At 35.9% G+C, this 18,109-nt stretch overlaps 1 protein-coding gene across 9 annotated transcripts in view; it reads right to left on the bottom strand.

The window, feature by feature from the left end:
- Positions 1 to 18,109, bottom strand: part of CHD9 (chromodomain helicase DNA binding protein 9) — a 97,885-nt gene that overhangs the window by 57,602 nt on the left and 22,174 nt on the right. The gene's annotated exons all lie outside the window — the stretch shown is intronic.

The raw sequence follows: 18,109 nt of genomic DNA, 5'->3' as shown, positions 1-18,109 counted from the left end.
GGCCTTATGCAATCAGAATTTCACTTCTATTTAAGATTCATTTCAAAATGAAGTTCATTTTCCATTGAAAACACCAGTGGTATTGATACATTAAATGAATTCTTTTCTTAACAATACCACTTAAATTTAAAGATAATTCTGTAAACATGCAGCTTAATTACAAGGACCATTATGAAATTTTAATTTTACTTTTGAGAACTCTAGCCAAAATGTTTCTACATTATAGTTACAGTACCTATAACAAATTGCAGTGATTTATCTTTTAGAGTTATTATTTCTTAACTCAGTAAAAATGTTAAATAATGTACTATTTTGCATTTTGAGATCAGCAAACAAAAAAAATATTCTTAATGTATTCTTGGTATAATTTCACCTCTAAGCCAAATGCTACTAAAGCCAGTACAGTTAGAGGACTTTTAAAAGTTATTAGTATATTCTTGAACATTCCTGGGCCAGAAAAAGAAAAAAGGAAAAAAAAAAACCAAAACAACCCCAAAACCCCCAACAAACACCTAATAATTAAGTGGGCAATATAGAAATAGTGACTTTTTCATAATTCTTTTGTAATAGTCTTCCTAGATATTGTATTTCTTTCAAAACAAAGTTTCTTACACTGCATTTCCTCAGAGCTCAAAGCTGCTTCCCAAGTTATTCCTCAACAACTTTTACTACTTTCTTACTGTAGAATTGTGAATATGCTGGATGAGGCTACTGTATTTTTTAATTCCTTAGGCAGACCCTCTCGTCTTCACTCTATACTATTGCTTCTTGTTATAAGTTATGTCTCTTGCACTGCACAAACAGTACGTTATTTGTTAGAAAACAGGGAAGGTAATTTTTAAATTTTGCTATGACATTTCTAACCAGATGGAAATGACATTCATGAAGATGCAGGAAGGCACTAGCCAGGCATTCTAAGCTAAATAAAGCTGTAATGAAACCTTCATCAAGGAAATCACCATTGTCACAAAAAACGAAACTGGAAAGCAACACAAGTGTTTTGAGATTAGAACCACCAGAAACATGCTTGCATTACAGAGGACAGTATCTGCGTGTTCTTAGCAACTAAAGCAACAAAAATAATCTAATTCAGCAGAGGTCTTTTATTCTAATAATCATTTCATGCTTCCAAAAATGTGCGACTATAAATAAACAGTTACAAATCATCATTCACACCGAAAACAATTTCAAAAGCTACACAGCATCTACAACAAAAAGGACAAAGCCTTTTGCCAAGCCAAAAATACCCCTCCCCCTTACTGAGAGGGGACACAGATCAAACATCCTAAAGGAACATATCCTTTTGCCAACGGCTTACAAACCTCTTCCATCTATCAGCGTTAAGAAGGAAATTCTTAACTGACAAACACGTAGGAGAAGGTGGAAAGGAAAACCCTGAGGCAGCCACTTATTTAAAACCTGAAGATTTTATTTGGAAAAATATGTTTTTACTTTTCACGCTTGCAAAGATAATCATCCAAATAGAACTGAATGTAAACCAATGCAATGTTGTCTTGAGTCTGCACAGAGAGCGCTCCAGGGTATCTGCTGCTGTTAATAGCTTTGCCAAGCAGCAGCGCAGTGCAACGAACAGGCCTCCCGTCAGTTCCCCGCTGCTGCTCCGGGTCCTGTGGGCAGCGGGGAAATTGGCAGGAATCACGTCTGAAAGAGGCATTAACAGCAGCAGGTACAGGCTGTACTGCTGTTCACATGGAAGAGCTAGCCCTAAAAATACTAAGGGTGGAACAGGTAAGACAACAGCTGTAGACTTCTCCACATATGCCCTGATTCACAGCAGCCAGGGGAGCATCTTCCCTTCGGCAGCATTCAAAAGAATTTGATGTGCTGTCTTGCAGGAGTAGAAGATACACATGTCTGAGTATCTTAATTAAACTAATGTAAAAGCAATCAAGTTACCAACAATATCGAGAGACAGAATCATGACAGTCTTCCCAATAGCTAGCAGTACTCTGCTGAGTAGGCTTTTCATAGAAAGGCATTTCTCCAACGTTTTGTTGTGGGTTGCATAGGACACAGGTTTGAAGAGCTTCACTGGCATAAAACAGTACTTCCCACAGCAAGGACAAATCACTGTCCTCAACGCTTACAGACATCGGGTTTTTTCCCTTGAAGGCCTAAATCCACTTTAATTCACTCCACAACAACTGATAGTTTCTTCACATTCTCTGCATATCACTACAAAGGAAGCCTCAGAAAGAAAGTAAGTTTAACACAGAAAAAACATCTATCTCCTAGAAAACCCTCCCAAATCCTGCCTTATCCGTTCCATAAGTAAAACATTGCTTCTACTGTAAGAAGACCTTTCTTACAATAGGTATGGCCATTCATGGCTGGGGAGTATTACCTTCAACTCTGCATGTGCACAGAATCTTTAAGACTAAGTATCTCTCCTGAGTTGCATCCATTCTTGATATACTCTAAGGTAATGCCTTTCCCTGGAATTTTAATGCACCACACATTCATGATTTAATTATATAAAGCACTTTTTAATAATGATCTTCACTCGTGGATCTACTCACCCAAACACTAGATACCACTAAGAACTAAATTACAACTAGTCTAACAATAGAAAGCTAAGGTTTACATTTGCAATGCCTTGAATGATTCTTTTACTTCTGGTAGCAGGAGGATGCACATACTAAGTACTGCATGCCATGAGAATGTAACAAGTTCTTGCTAGTCTACCAGGTCCTTCGGAAAATCAAGATGACCTTGACGTCAACTGAACTGAAAGCAGCTAAAATTAGCCACCTGGAAACCTGATCTTTGTGCATTACCACATCCTTGTTTAGTAATAAACATGAACAAAGATGAATCCCATTGTACATGTCAAGTCACCAAAATAGTATCAATATCACAACTGTAATACAAATAAATGAATCACATAACCAATGATAATCAATAGTTGGGGTTTTTTTGTCCAAATTAGTTTCTCTGTTTTTCACATTATAATCACATCAGAATTTGAAAATTGCAGTTGCTTTAAGCTGCTACAGTGAAAAATCTTAAAGGAATATCCATTCATCATCTGAATGATAAAATTGTATTTAGGAATGCAACTTTGGAAAAAAAAAATATGCACAAACTCAACTCAATGACTTCTGAATACCATTCCAGTGATCTGAACTTTTTTCCTCTAGAAAAGTCTGCATAAATAACTCTTCTAGTGATTTTAAATGGTGGTTTTATAATCCAAAAATGTCTCTATTAAAAAAAAATAAATACGAGCTCACCCCCCAACAGAATCAATCTGTAGAAGATTCCTTACAATATGAATGTGTGTCACCCCACATGCATGCAAAAAAGTCATCTCTGCTGAATGACAATCCCAGCAAAACAAGTGGTTTTCTTTAGATGATCTACTGAAAAAAGATTTCCATGGTTAATTGGGCTACTTCTGCACAAGTGATGGGAAGGTAACCTAAAAATGCAACAGGATTTCTTTTCTCCAGAAAAGTGCCTTTTTTTTTTTTCCCCTTCAGAGTTCCTTCTGAATTGCTTTTTATTTTCTTGTTCAACAGTTGCCCCATACCATCTGCTGGGATTGCTCCGCAAAGCCAAGAACACTGGTAAATGAAGATCCCCGAGGTTCTACCATTTTTCTGTTCTCTATGGTGCATATATGGAACTATCAAGAGAGCCAATGAAGCATTCCAAGTTGTGGTTCTTTCAATATGCTGATAAAACTCTTCCTTCTTTTTCTTGCTTATCATCATCGCTAATGAATGTCTCAGTGTTTAAGGGATATAGAATCTCAAGACATACATATGTGAAACCTAACTTAAATTAAAAGAGATGTGTTACAGAGAGATTAAAAAATGGAAAAAGATACAAGGGGAAAAAAATAATCTGCATTTTCCATCTTCCATATTTCTTATGTGTAATGTTGATAAATGAATGGCTAACAAGTACAGCAACGTGGCCACGCAACAGTTTTTATCTGCGTAACAGTCACTTCAGAATCTAAGTTTGGTTACTGTGATTTGTACCTCACAAGGCATTTAACACCAAGCTTATAACCAAATTTTAAATTTATGTGGAAATGAAAACATTAATGTAAAAGGTCAGCAACCTTAAATGAGTCTTTTTTTCTTTTTTTTTCTTTTTTTTTTTTTTTTTAAGATGAAACAAGCACCTGCTTTCCATGTCACACACTCTAGGTAGGCTGTTTCTCATCTAAATGCTACAGAACCCAGTAACAAATATCACTAATCATGTTTCACCACTTCTATAACTAAGAAACCATAGCTGTGATTAGTAGCAGCTTCTGATCTACCATATCATTCATCGGGAGAAAATCATGCCACTGTCCCACGTAACCGGATGCTGCTAACCTGAGCAAGCTGCAAAGGCAGCTTTGGATATTAGAGATGAGTTTACAACACACATAAGCTTCCATTTGGAAGTTGTTGTTTGAAGACTTTTTTTTGGGGATCAGTGCCAAATACAGTTAGATTGTTTTTCTGAATATTCAGTAGCCGTATAAAAACTGTGCGACTTTCACTGTAATTCTTAGAGGAGGTACTATGTAAAGGAGCATTTTAAATTGCCAGGAAATGAAAGAAATTGAGAACTTCATCCTGCTTGCTCTGCCAAGGTCCCCACTAGAAGTATTGCTATACTTAACGTGACAGACCTGTGGGCTGCAACACATGAAAAAAGTGCAACGATAATATTCAAATCAACTGGCATTGTGGATGCACAATAAATTCGAATTACTAGGCTCAGACCAACTTCAGAGTCGTGCCATACCTCTACCTCTACAGATTTTCTAAAGCCTTCAATGCCTATCCTAAGGGTCAAAATATTTTAGCAAAAACCTCCACTGACAATCTTCACAATTATTTGACTCCTTAAAAAAAAAAAAAAAAAAAAAGAGTTGACTTAACCCCATACTCTATAAAAGGAAAGTCAGGTTTCAGTTCACTGTTTGAAACAAGTCCTGTGCAAGCATCTGGCAATAAATCTGTAAGATAATTCACCAAATACTTACGGGCAAGAAAATAACACAGATCATTCTGATTTAAAAGGACTAGTCATTAAGAGTTCAAAACCTCCAGATAAAGCCTTACAGATATATTGATCCACTGAAATCTCCCATCATCAGACATTCTTAGAAGGTGCAAATAAGAGTTAGCTGCTTCTGGAACACACCCCTGTTTTTACAATAGGAAAACTTCTATTTCACAGGTAAAGCCAGATAGCTTCTATAACAGTGGGGAGTGCAATGTTGCAAAGCAGTGAAAGAGAACAGCTGTCCCCAGTATTTTTTAATCATCTTTTATACTCCAGAAAAATAAACATTAACTGAAACTGCACTAATTTCTAGCCTTTCGTCACTGAAGGAGTGGCGGTTAAAGTAATTCTCATGCCAGTAAGTGGTGCTTCAAGAACCTGCTGAGTAACAATACTGGAGAAAATCAGAATATGCTGTTAACTTTGTTCTTTTCTGCAGGAAACCTTTCATTCCCTCACAAGATTAAATGCTGTTTATTTTTGCATTATATTTTAAATCCAAAGTAAGGGGACTCCCTGAACAGATATTAAATGTAAATATAAAGTACAGTGAGGGATGCTAAAAATATTTTTTACTGTACTTAAAGATCTAAGGTTTTCTTTAGACCAAACTATTGAAACATACTTTTTTTTGAATGCCTCTCTGATTTCAAAAAGGAAAACTTTTATTAAACTTGTGCTCTGCCTTCAAAAAAACCCCAATACAATAAGCAGATACTTTATTTCCTAAGAATTTCCTAAGAACTGTAAGATTGATAAAGGGAAAACAAAACCACCTCAAAAAATGGAAACAACAATAGGAAATCCCTAAATGACTTTTGGCTGGAGTAAGTTTGGGTTTTGTTCTCCCTCTCCCCATGGTAAGTCATCGTCTCAGACATTTTCCAGGGGTTATTTTTTGATGCTTTGGAAAAAAAAAAAAAAGAGAAAGAAAGAATATACAAATATTTATTATAAAACTGCAAGAACAAGCACCACCAAAAAAAATACATACACATACAAAATACTAATTATTCTATAACAGAATGATTTAGTATTCCATCTTTCCAGTTGGCAAACATCAGGTATCTTGAAAATATAACATATAGCAACAAAATGCACCAAGTATAAGCTTACTGTGGGCAAAATTTTCTAGTCCTCCTGCTACTATCTGCTGAATTTTTAAAAAGCAGATGTAGCAGCGATCTGAATAAAGAAAGCAGACAAATGCCAGTATCAGTATTGTAAACCACGTCGCTGCTCTTCAGCTGTCTACAGAGCTTGGAATGGTAAAGCAGCAAAAAGAGTTCCACAAACACCAGCAGACTTTTTCCTAATGCTCCTCAATCTAAACCATCCCTGTGCCAGCTAAAACCCATGCCAGTCTAGCAAATGCCACACATTTTGAAATTTAAGATAGCAGTGCAAAGTGCCCATTTTGCCCCCCAACTGGATGCTTCATCACTGGACACATAAGACATCTTCATGCAGTTTCATATTCAGATTAACTTAGCTAAGGATAACATAACATGGAGCTAAGTTTGTTCACTACAACTTCATCAAACACCTGACTGGCTGTCCCAAGAAAACACATTATTAATACCTTCACCTGAATGGCCTCTTTCCCAAGTTGCTTGATCTAAAACAAAATTGTAAGACACACTAAATGCTCCCCCGGCCTCCCAAGTGACAGAACAGTTGTCCCTCATCACAGAGTGGAACACTTCTGTCCCTTATTACAAAGCCAGTCTTTGATAATCATATATTCTTTGACTAAAGACTTTCAAGAAAGATTTAGCTTTAAAATATTCAGCTAGGTTGTTTTTCAGCTCTCAGGTTACAGTTATCCATGCACATTAAACTACAAGTGACAGCTGTTCAATTCTTAGCCAGTTTGCTTTTTTTAAAAAACAAGACTATACAACCATGCCATACACATTTGTGCATTTATGCTTCCAAGCTCCTAGTAATTTCTAACCCATTGATGAAATTTAGTCAAATTAGAAGAAGAGAAATCTCAGAGATGTCCCTATCACTTACATGAAGCAGACAGAGAGAGAAGAGATAGTTGAGTAAAATGAAACATGAGCTCAATTCTTCTTGGACCTCCAAGAATCCACATAAGACGTTACAATTATAGTAAGCACAAGCTGCAAAATCCAACCCTTTGACACCGCATAGTCTACTCATTCTTTTCTCCCTACTTCCACATAAAGTTTCATCCAACAAAAGAAAACCTGAACAAAAGCTGTGCTACAGCAACGCCAAACAGGCATTCCTGTAGGTACCTCTTCCCCCTCCCCTGAAGGCATTCAAATACATCAAAACCAAAGACCTGTGGAAATGCTACAGGGACCCATGTTTCTTCTGAAGGTATTCTGACTACATGGCCAAAATATCAGTCTTTTACACCTCCAGTTTTGTTATTCTTGTTTTAAATTCATGGCCTCTAACTTTGCCTTCTAACTTCGAGATTTTTTGCCTTCCTACCAGTGCATCCGAGCCTTCTAAATGCACACCTACTGATGGGACTCCCATGGCAAATTACTACTTTACATAGATTAAGAAATAGTTGAATAAATACTTTAAAAAAGGCAAATGCTGTGGAGTGAACTTGTCCATTTATGACAATATTTAAGCCGTTGTTCCTCTGTTGGAGTATTAACTGTCTATGCATAATACCATTGTCTAGCTTTAAATTGTGATTGAAAAGGAACTTTTCAATGTATAAATTAAAATGTATTCATTTTGAAGTTTTGAGGAAATTGTGTATTCTCAGAAATGCAGGGTTTATCACTCTTCCCTCTTCCAAGAAGTTTAATATAGGAAATTTAAAATCCAAGATAATACATCCTGAAAAGACTCTACTTACTGTACATCCATTCGGATTACTCAAACCTGTTTCAATTCTCTATGCATAATAAAAACAAAACAATGAGAAGATCACTGTAGTATTTTATATTTCTAACCATCAATTTCAGAAACTACTGCTTACTTTCTACACTTTTTTTTCCTTTTGATATTCTAAAGCTCCTGTCCTGAAAGACAAATTCACAAGTTTGGCTGTCTGAAGTCAGTGAGACAATTCAAAACAACTCTTGCAATATAATGGTTGAAGCAAAGCTTCTGAAACATAACCTTTTTTACTGACACAAAGGAAGTTTGCCTCTAATGGGAAAGATTCTTTCAGAAACTGCCTGTCTGGAAAGGAACAAGATCTATAATGATACAGCAGCTCACTTTAAGGCCTTATGAGTCACAAAAGGAAGTTAAGCATTAGCACTTTTCCAAAACTGCAAGCACGACCAAAAAGCAAAACAAGGGGCCAAATAAAATCCAAGCTCGTATTTGCTTGGGAACACAGAACATTGGAATTCTGTAATCAGAGCGCTAAGAATTATAAATTCAAATCTGTAACAAAAGAAAGTGAAAAAAATACCTGAAATGAAATATACTCCAACCACAAAATAAGGCAAAAGAAATAAATATTGCACACAGAATATACTGAAGTTCTAAAGGTTCCCTTTTCACCGTAACTTTTACTGCTGTTTTCTTCAAATACATATACATTTATAACAGCTCAAAACCTCACACTAATCCACTGACCCTCTGTTGGTAACTTCAGTTTAGTACACAAATATCATCAAGTGAAACTGTATCAAGCAGATGCAGACTATAATCTAACAATAATCTAACTTTCAGACATACCAGCTATGAAAGCAACACACCCAACCTGTACAACAGAATGGCAACGCTGACCCGAAGCATCCAACTGCTATTGGCATCTAGGTATCAAAGTAATAATATCGATGTCAATGACCCAATACCAAAATAAATACAAACTGCAACGCACACTGAAACAAATACTATGAAAACTAAATATGCAATTGTATTTGGCATATGCAGCTATATGCAGTTGAAAACATACCATATTTATCACTTACATGTATACAAATCACTTCACATTAAAAACTGGAGAGGGGGAAGGGGGTAGAAAGAGGTGTGCAAACTCAATCTAAATAAATTAAAGTTTTAAAAGCTACTTTCTTTCACGCGCAGGGAAACCTAAAAGCTGGTGGAGGTAAGCATGCAGCTTTTTCACCTCCCACTAACTCAGGTTTGAGCTCACTGGGAAATATCAAGACACAGGACAATCTTTTCAACACGGTAGACAGAGGCAGAAGATTCTAAATAAAGGATTTATTTTAGAAGTCACATAAAGCTGAAAATTGTAAATAGCAGCTGAAATTTTGGCTATTTATTTTTAAGGAAAAACAGAACATTTGAATAACCTCTACATGCCATACAACCTAGAGGGCACAAAGTTAAATGTGCTGAGATAGCTTTTATCCAACCTCTTCACTACATGCCCAACAATTTAAATAACATAGGTGCAATTTGGATTTGCAGTCTTCAGTAAGTTTCCACATTACTTTGAAAGTATTCGGGGTTTAGCTACTGTTTTCTTTTCAAGCAGTCTTAAATCAAGTAATTTTGTTCACCTTTATACAGAAATTATGATTTATACAAGATGACAAAATCCCTAAAAATGCTGATTTTAATGTAAAACAACAAAGAACTGGCTGCAAAAGTGCGCATAACAGAAAACAGTTACCAAAAAATCCCAATTAAACTGAAAGAGAAAGAGCCTTCCTCTTTCCATTTTCCCTTGTTGCCACCAGCCCACTCATGTTCTAAACAGCCACCACTTTTGTGTGCCATCAAGAGTAATTTTCTCACGTTTTCCACTACCAGAGAGGAAGACCAGGAGACAAAAACCCACCCAAACTACCTCCAAAAAGAACACCACGCAAGGAGCTTTTTGTTCACCTTACTCCAACCACCCAAGATCAGCTTCAGCACACCTATCCCAAACGCACTCAGAAACCAGCAAGGCATACATCTCTTGGCAGGAAAAAGCAACGGGACCTTCATGGTAGCTAGTTCTCGTCAAAACTTAATCGCAGTTAAAGTGTTGCGTCTACACCTCTCATGGGAGTGACCTTGCAAGAAAACATTTTTATAATTAAAAACAAAAATCCTTTCATACTTATGAAGTTTTCAACTGCGGTACTTCCTTACACTCTTCCCCTCGAAACCTCTCCGTTTGTTTTTTGTCCCAGAGTCAGGAGTCATTAAAGTTGTCAAGGGCTGTAAACTGCAGAACCATCCAAGGTCTATTTTTTTGCACTCTTCTGCTACTTTAAGGAGACACTTAACCTACTGAAGTGATGAAAGCGAAGGGCAAGTAGGCAAGAAGTATGCAGAACTAGCATGAACCTGCCCACCTTTTGTCTCAACACCTAGCTTTTGCAATTACTTACAGAAAAGAGAGCTGGGCTAGGTCAGAGAAACAACCACAGATCAAACAAAACAGAGATAGATTCTCTTCCACAACATGTTTTAATAGCATAATTTACCAAATTCTGCTCAATTTTTGTAGTACATTGAGTGCAATGGTAAAATAAAATTCATTTAGAAGTTAAGAGAAGCAGCTTATTCAGAGTATGAAGGCTCCTGGAACCAATCATTGTCTTGGTCAGCAACACAAAATGATTCTATGATAATACTGGCAGCCTCCTTTTTAATTTTTTTTTTTTTTTTTTTTTTTTAGTTTTTAACAAACTGATGCATTTTCACCACTTGTTCATGGTAGAACAATGAAGTATTGTGAAAGACAACAGACATGAAAAAAATACTATTTGACTCCATATTAATAGAGAAATACTGAACATGAACTATCTTTAAAGCAAAACAGATTGCATATCCAGAAAGCCTAGCATGTTAAGATCTCTATTACAATAATTTTATCTCCTAGAAGCAGTTAAGTTTAAAGGTTTACTCAATCTCTGAACTTGGCTTTTTTTGTAGCATTCGTCGATACCTAACAGAGTAACCAAAATGTTTTCAATGCTTGTAATTTCAGTGAGACAAAAAAACCCACCCAGCTCTTAACATACATTAAAATATACTGACAGAAATTGGGAAAAGTAATTTATTTTTAACATCAACAGCTAGGGACTAACTAATATCATTAAACCCATTACTGACTGCACAGCATATTTTCATTTAAATCAAAGGGGGGCATACTTCTTCCACTTCAGTTCAAACCAACTTAAATATTTTTGTGTCAGCTTCAATGAATGACTTTAACACCTTTCTGTGCCAGAACCTCCACTACAAAAGAGTACTTTAGCATATATGCAAGCCTAGTGAAACCACTCCTGTTAAATATAGTTTTCTCAATTAAATATTCCTGAACAAAATCCCCAACCCCATCCCCAATTGATGGGGAAAACTAGATGCCTACAGAAGAGGTATTTATCAAAAAGAAGCGATGGTTTGAAAATAGAGGTCACAAGTCAGAGGATACTACCAGGGACCAACAAGATTCAACCTCAGGCAAAGAAAAAAAAACCCAAAAGCAAAAAATCAAACCATTTTTTCCCCCAAAGTCTCCTAAAAAATTGCTAGAGAAAAAATATAGCATCCAAGAGCTTCACAGCGATAACCAGGAAAAACTCCAACCAATCAAACAAAAACCCCCCCCAAAAAACCCAAAAACACCCCAAAACAAAACACCACAGAGCATAAACTTTTGGTAGGGATGAAACAGAAAAATTTGCAAGAGAGGTCTCTAGAGACATCAGCATAGCAATAATTTTTATCTCAACTGAGCCTGGCTATTAGCAGAAGAGGCAGGAGTAGACCCAGTGTAAAGCTAAAGAGAAATTCTTATCATCTTTAATGGAGTTAAAGTCAACAGAAACTGCTATCAACATACAGCAAAATGACAGCCTGGCTGGTTAGAGACAGCAGGGTGCTGCCAAGAACATCCTCAGGCACAGCCAGGAGCATGAGCACCTCCATACCTCTGTCTCCACAAGCACGATAGGGTCACCGTTTCTGAGAGTCTCCTGAAATCAGTCAAAGCCTGCACACATTCACAGTTAAACTGTATTACGCCAAAATGCACAGAGGCTGGCATCATAAAACATGCCTATTGAGTAGCATCTGGAGTTGATCAGATTTCTTAGTATCACATGATTGCAGGTTGAAGAATCCTCCATGGGATGATATAAATAGGAGCTATATCACATACACATCAAAATAAATTTGCCTAATCTTTTTTAAAAAATGGTTCTTAGTAAACTCAAAGACAGTAAGACACATGTCTGATTTTGTCACTCATATGCTCCTTAAATTAATTTACCTGCCTTCCCTCTGACAACTTGTGTGCTGTAACAGCTGGTTGCTTGTTTTAAGACTTTCAAGAACCAAAGTTCCTGCTACGACAAAATTCACACATCAAGCTGAGCCTCAGGAGCAGCTGCTACATTTAGCAAAGACTAAACCCAACCCAACTGTACTGCATCTCCTAGCACTATTTCTTATCCTTCTGAAGTATAAAAACAGGTACTATAAGCCAGAGCATGTTGCCAGTCACAAAAAGCACAATAGCTATGTTTTTCCAGTAAGTTTGCTTCAAATACTATTGCAGAACTCTCCTCCTATATGTGTGGTACTCAGTAAAAAAGATGGTGTAGTGAAACAATTGTTTTTAAGATTACTCTTAAGATTATTTTTAAAACCTATCAGTCAGAATTCTCTTTCTGAATCAATGTTTCAAACTAAAAAGAAACAAAACACTCAGAACCAAAATATTTGCAATGTCTTCTTCAACACTAAGACCAACTTCTCTTTTCTTTCCAACATATAAACTAAAACTAATTGTGAAGTCACAACTATCTCCTAAAAGAAGCCTTCTTATCAATCTATGAAACTAGTTCTGGTTTGCATTTCAGTGTGCTACTGAATAGTACTATGTGCATATATGCGATATGCTACCAGCATTGAAATTATTTTCAAACACAGCCTAATTCCTGAAAAGGCAGTATGTAAAAGATGGGAACATTTTCAATTAAAACACTAGCCTTCACAGTAAGACATCAAGGGAGTAAAAAAACCCGAGTGCAAACACAAGACAAATAACTCACACAAAAGAAAACCTGCCACATTTATGAAAGGGAAGAAAAAAAAAAACCCCAACAACCAAGAAAACCCCAATCTCTACTACAAATTACACAGCTTTCAAAAACTTGACTTGTCAACTGCTTTTAGCCTAAAGCTACATTCCTAGATTCGTTTATCAAACTTGTTCAAATCAACATAAGAATTCTCAGTCCCATCATCCTAAAAATCCCCTCACTTGTATTTATTAGCCCTATGAGTTCCCAAATTCAATCCACTCAACACCTGAAGATAGACACTGTCTTGGAAATCTGTGTAACCAGGAACTTCTGCAAATTTTTTTAACCTGATAATGCAAAAAGAAAACAATACCTCTCCAGATGTAGGAGGTTGTTAGGTGGACAAAGTGCTGGAAATTATTTTGATCTCTCTATATATTTAGAATTAACATAACAGCTAAAAAATTGTAAAACCTGCCTGCACAAAGCACACAGACATCTGGAGAAAAGCCACATGAATTCCAAATGTACTTCAGATTCTTTGGCTTCAAAGCCATCCTGGTGGTTAACATCTTTACAAGTTCTGCTTCTCTTTCAGTAATAGCACTTCGCTAACACTTTATAAAGTCTTGATTTTCTACAAAATGTCTCAAGATGAAGCACTGTTCTGGAAGTTTGAGAGGCAACGGTATGTTTGAATCAGCTCAAAAATCAAGACTTTAACAAAGCAGCATAGTGATTACCCCGGGTCTGACAGATGGTCCCACAACCAGCCCCCTTGCACTCTCTGAGCATTTCAGGCTGAGGTTCCATGTGCAATTATGTTGTCTCTGCTGCAGAAAATGATGCTTCTCACTCGTTCCTCTCTCCCCACCGCTGTTTCTATGGCACACAATTCTGTACAACTAAGAGGAGAACTAAATCAGTAACTTGTATTCCCAAAAATCAGTCCTGACAAAAAAAGTAAAAAGTTTCTCTGCGCCTGAGTTTCCCAGTTCAGTTCATAGCACAAATGGTTGCATTAACACAATACAAAGTGGAAGAATAGGAACTTTTTTCCCCTTAAATTAATTATAGTTTAGGCATATATCGAAGTACAGCTTCAACAGGCTATAGTATGGGTTGGTGTCTTTAGAAGACAATTTAAGATGGGTTGTGTTTTCTCTGTAATCAGGTACCACGTCTTCCAGACACTAAGCTTGCACAATTATATCAGTATTCTCACATCACTGAATTGCTTTACAGTTCTTCAGTGTTAACAAGGCACCTGCTTGCAAATAATTATTTAGATTATTCAATCACACTTACTCTCCAATATAATAAAAAAAAAATATTTATTTTACTTATTTTTGTCAACTAGTCTTGCCTTGGTATCTGTAGGATTACTCCTGTAAGCTGACCTAGCCAGAAGCTTCTCTCCTGTGCTTGCCATCTGTTACCTACATTTTATAAAAATGTTTCTCTTTTGGCACATTTTCAAGACAATTATTGCAGTCATTTAATGAGTGTGCAATTATCTCAGGAAAAAATATATTCTTAAATTACAACAATCATTACAACAGCAAGTACTTTGTTTTAAAGAGAAAACATACACAAAGAATTGGACAGACTAATTATTTGATCAGTGATGAAGGTTGAGAGAGACTTAAGAAAAACATTAGTGATAGCAAAAAAGATTCAAAAGAAGAAAAATGATGAAACAATTTAACTCTACTCAACAAAGATGGTAATTACTAACAAACTCATAAAGCCTTTAAAAGAGTAAAGCAGATAGTCTGGTGCATTTTCTGTGTCCTTAAAAGTCCAGCAATTTTTGTCTTTCCCTTGCTATACAGCTGTATTTTGAAAAGAAAAACAAGGCAAATGAAAAATTATAATATTCATCAGTAAATGTGTTACAAACTAATCTCACAAACACGAACTTCCTTTCCCCAACTATGGAATTTGTCATTTTAAAAAGAAATAAAATGCTTATATAAAACTTTGATAAAATATATACAAAAGGAAATGCTTCATACACATTCAACTACAAACAAAGCTATCAAAATATTGCTATCTTCACTGATGAATACACCATTAGCAAAAAGCTATAGATTAGTAATGAAAACATATTATATACAGCTACAGTTTAAGACTTAGTTCATTCCAGGAACTGCACTACTCAAGATCAGAGACGTTGCCCTAGTCCTCTCATTAACTCTATGCATTTAACACAGCTTCACCCCTTTCACTTCCCCATATTTATGCATGCCTTTCTGAAAATAGTAGAAAGCAAAAAAGATGGAAAACAAGGTACAAAGAAGGTCAGTGGAGGCATTACTCTCATTATTTGTACATACATGATAAACCTATTAGGTGCTGGGAGATGACAACTGAATTCTGCTGCCTCACTGTGGTAGAGAATTTATTAAGCTCCTACAAGGAAGGTGAAAATTGTCCTTTAGCACAGAGAACTAAATCCAGAGCATACAACTCCTTGAAATGTTTAAAAGGAAAGTTCAGACAAAGATTTGTATTTGTTAATATGATGTCACCCATAAAATTGGCCATAATTAAAGGAACAAGAACAATACAAATACAGTGGATATGCTTAATAGGAGCTATACCAGCACTATTAACCATTTGAGAAAAAAAGAACAAGGTTTTAGGGCTCTTTTGGTATGGGGTTCGGTTTTTTTTTGGGGGGGGGGGGTGTAGTTTCTTACATTTCAACATTAGAATATATGATTTTTAATGCCCCCCTCAACACAAATGCTTACTGGAATAGATGTCTAGATTTCAGTTTGCAGATAATGCAAAGTAGAGCAAATTAAGACACGTATTTTATTATGCTCAGTCCCACTGAAAACTGTCATCCACTGCTTCACAAACAATATATGTAACAGCAGCATAATTTTACAAGCCAGTATTGTAACAACACTTAGGAGCCATAATCTAAAAACTTCCTATGCCAAATAGCCAGTCTCTTCTACAAAGAATTTATATATAGTGTGATCAGCTCATTACTTTAAAATATTTCTCATTAAAGGCTCACTTAAAATTAAACTATACAGAATGTAAGAAATACACTCTGACAAATGCTACATCCTTGACTTTTATACATCTTCCGTAACTGCATATATCAAGTAATTGGCTTGTTGTACCTCTCAGAACTAGCCAAGAAACACACCACTGCTCACCATGTATTCTCTCATAAAAACTTTACAGTGCAAGATTTCATATAAAGCAGAAAAGCAACCAATGGCAGAATAACAGGTTTATGAATGGAATGATCTGAGGGATACTTGTCTATGATGAACTTAGAGTTGATATAAAAGGGAGGCATCTGCCAACACAATCAGAGGTGAAAGGCCTGAGACTATTCAGGACATGCATCTCAGCAGCACAGAAGCCTGGACTTCGACCAGGTGAAACTTAGTTCCATCTCTGATGATACGCTCATATATGAGGCTATACCATCCTGATATATACAGATGTCCCAGGGTATGACACCAACCAAGCAATCACCTACGATGTTCAGACCTTCCTTGCTAAACTTTCCACAAGGGCAAGGCAATTTCTCTCCAAAATTAGAGTGTCATCTGTTGCTATAAAACAAGTGGTAGGAAAGCTCATGCTCGCATGCATAAAGCACTTGCATGCTTCAAGTCAGGTTTTACCACAAAAAACCTCAACCAACCCAACTCAGATGTGACATACTGGAATTCAGGAATATACCAAATTATCAAATTAGGTGCTAAACTTTTAGTCAGAAAAGGGGAAAAAGGCTCACCTGATTTAAGAACTAAGACTACCAAGTTGTCCTATAGCACTTAAGATTATTAATGGAATATAATTTTCCAGTTTAATCTCAATTATTCTGCTTTCATGCCAGAACAGATTAAAAAGCTATTACTCAGTAACATATAGTGAGATGGTTGTAAACTTCTCTTAGGACAGTTTATACTTCAAGATTATCTTTCCAACTTCCTTTTTTCTTCTAAACATGCAGAACTGAATGTTGAAGCCTGTATTTTTGTTGTCTTTTTTTAACTTTATGAAAAGCAAATAGATTATTTAGCCTTAGCAACCTCAAAACAGTTTAAAGTGGAGTTAAAAAGATCAGATGTGTTGTATTATGCAAAACTGAAGCTACATTCAGTTCTGTGCATTTCTCTATTTTCTGTTCTCAAACTAACTCTGATGAAAAATGCATGATGTAAAATGGAGAGGCACAATTTATTTACAATTATAATCTAATTACAGCAGGCATAGAAAGTAAAATAGCAGCAAAAGACATTATAGATTGTTTCTAATTCTGCAACATTATTACACTGAACAGATTATATTAATTTGTAAATTAATTTCTACCAAAAGAATAGCTGTACAAGTAAAAATGTGATGAGTATGCTTGCTTTCAAATAATGAAACAAGTACTTAATGTTCTTTCTTAATTTTAAATAACCTCAGCATAACTGCAGTTAAAGATCTTTGGTTGTCTAATGTTGGGTCCATTCCAACAGCACCAGTTCATTAAGTATTTAATAAAGTTTTCCTTTCTGAAAAAATCTCAGTCATTATCAAACCAAAACTGATGAAAATAATTAAAACCAGTAGAAATTGTTTCCTCAATATGTACAAAAGACAGTATGAAAAACTGTCTTGCTAAACAATAAACATTTCACCTTAATTATTACATATGGAAGTTATCAAAATCTCTTCCCACGTAACTCCTAGCCTAAAGACAACCAGTTTTAGTAAAACCAATATTCCCGCCCCTTACCACACCTTTTTCCTCTCTGGTTAAACTACACACATTAGTAAAAAGCTTAAAAAGAACAAACTCATCTTGAACTTTAAATTCTACAAAGTGATCACACAATAAAAGTGAGAACTAAAACCCCTCTTAGAATTGTAATCAGAGAAAAGACAGATCTGAAACACTTCTTCAGTAATCCCCATACTTTTCTATTACTATTCATACTACATACATCGCTGATTTAAAGAGGTTTCCACATTGTTTGCTTCTGTCACTCCCCCATCAATACATTCCTCACAATAGTTTGATTGCTACTGCTTCACAACCAGTTTCCGAAAGAAAAATTAAACATCTGTCTGATTAGATAAACTCAAGGTCAGAATCT

The sequence above is a fragment of the Balearica regulorum genome, chromosome 13 (assembly GCF_011004875.1).
Source record: "Balearica regulorum gibbericeps isolate bBalReg1 chromosome 13, bBalReg1.pri, whole genome shotgun sequence".
Taxonomy (NCBI): domain Eukaryota; kingdom Metazoa; phylum Chordata; class Aves; order Gruiformes; family Gruidae; genus Balearica; species Balearica regulorum.
Note: the sequence above shows the minus strand (reverse complement) of the source record. Positions and strands in the feature narration are given on the sequence as shown.